Here is a 2,387-nt window from a genome sequence, read left to right as displayed (position 1 = left end):
GCTCCGATCTGATACGCCTCGGAACGCTCATCACCATATATTCCAACCTGATAAAGACCCTTTCGAAGTGTTTCTGAAGTGATATCGGCAATGCCTGCAACCTAGTAATACTGACCTGACCAAAAGCACCTCGCCCGAGGCCGAGGCCAAGTGGATCCCAGTTAGAAGATTCGCCGCCAATTTCAGAAAGAGATTTGTGCCAAGATCTTTCCTGCACCTAAGGTGTAAATTGATTTGACGTCTTCATGAGGTTAGTTGATGTGACTTATTAACTTTATGTCAATTCGACTCAGAAGAAACAAGCTGTCCGCCCACTCTACAGACGTGGCTGATTGACGCCTATTGGCGGACGCCTCATACCGTCAGATGTATACACGCGTCCCACATCCAACGGCTCATACCACCTATAAATACCCAAGGTTTGGCAAGAGACAAAGGTAATGAAACTCTTACTACATAGCATTCCATAGCAAGCTTATATATTTTCTTCTCCCCCTTTATCATTGATTTGCACAGCCCCTGAGTACTGTTCCGACCACTTAAACCTGACTTGACCGTCGGAGTGTATACGGCCGCCACCACCCTCACTGATCCCAACCGTGTACGTCTGACCATTTGCTGATTGTGTGCAGGGAGGAATACGTGGAGTAGCTCTCGATTGGCCACGTGGAAGGACCAATTTTCGAGGTTAACACATACTATTATATATTGGTTTACTAAAGTTCAATATATTTCAAGTGGAATGATATCTTCGAACTTTTTTTTTTTTTAATTAAAAAAAGTTAAGGGCTATCGAATTTGTCACTGTCACGCGTACCATTGAGTTTCATAATTTTATTTCAAGGAATAAATTTGTCTTAATCTATTTGACAAACAGAAAGTTAGATCGATCAACTTAGTTGAAATGAATTAGTGACCTCCAATTTTTTTTTTTAATTATAAATTACTTGTCACTTTCATGTATAGTTTTTGCTTGATATTGAAATCAAATTTTTCATTAAATTTTGATAAAAGTTGAAAAGTTGTGAACCTAATAAAATACGTAATTAAAATTAATTGTTGATTTTAATTTAAATCAAAATCTACATTTTAATCCAAGTACATAATTATTTACCAAAGGTTGATGATTCTTGTAAGCATCGGCTGCGATAATTTCAATTTTGGAGGATAGGTAATAAGATAATGCTAATTATATGCTTACGAAAGTGACTCTGATAGGGATTTAATGTCAAAATATTTGGAGAAGCAAGCTCGACACCTTTGCCTTTTTCCAACACTCATTAAAAGAAAAATTGCAGTAGACATCTCCAATATTAATGTTATATAAATAGATCGTCAATCTTTAGTTTTTGGCGATGATCCTAACACGCCACCGCGTGTTAACTTGGGTGAGCTTTTCCGTCATAAGGCTCGAGGTGCTCATCTTGAGGTGGAGAGTGCATAGTAAGAGATCATGTCGATGCATACAGTCGAAGTCGACTGTGGCGGTTGTTACCTCATCAAATATAAAATTGGCAAGGGATTCCGTCCACCAAGGCCAGGCTCTACAAAAATAATAAATGTTGATAATTTAAGCTTTGTTTGAGCCTAACTTTTTGTGAAAAATGAATTTTGTAATAATGATTTTTTGAAAAAATGTGAAGTTAAAAGTGAGAAAAATATGAGTTTACGTGCAAAATTATTTTATTGTGAGAATGTGTAGTTGAAAATACGTTTGAGGAAAATTGAGTTTTTAGAGAATGGGGCTCAAATAAGGGTTTAATTGTCAAGAATTAAAGGTTGAACGTCTGCTTGATATAACTACAATAGATCGAGGACTTTCGCTGAAACTTTTCTTGAAGACCTTGTCCAACAATGATCTTAACCATTAAAAATTCAGGGAATCATCCGTTTCGTCTATTTTAAATTTGTCAAAATCAAATACATATAATTAGGACACAAAAAAAATTAATTTTTTTCTTAATCGCATCGAATCTCTACGCCAAACATGTCATAACTGCACTATATTTATATTATAAATAGGAACCAACAAGTCTATCAAGAAACACCTACTTGAGAGCACGCACTGCAAAGAATTCATTTCAATTGATAAAATCTCTCCACATAATTTTTCCTTTTTCACATCTGAAGAATATGTCATCCGGCTGTAATTGTGGCTCGAGCTGCTCCTGCGGAAGCGACTGCGGGTAAACATATTTTCGATTTAATATTCCAACTATATAAAGAATTTTATGTTGATTTACTTATAAGTTACTTTTTTGGTATTGAAAGTTGCGGCAATATGTACCCGGACGTCGAGAAGAGCACGACAGTTACCATCATCGAAGGGATCGCTCCAAAGAAGATGTAAGTCTAATCAAAGGGGTCGATTAAATAATTTCTTTTTG

This window comes from Olea europaea, chromosome 20, assembly GCF_002742605.1.
Source record: "Olea europaea var. sylvestris chromosome 20, O_europaea_v1, whole genome shotgun sequence".
Lineage (NCBI taxonomy): Eukaryota > Viridiplantae > Streptophyta > Magnoliopsida > Lamiales > Oleaceae > Olea > Olea europaea.
Note: the sequence above shows the minus strand (reverse complement) of the source record.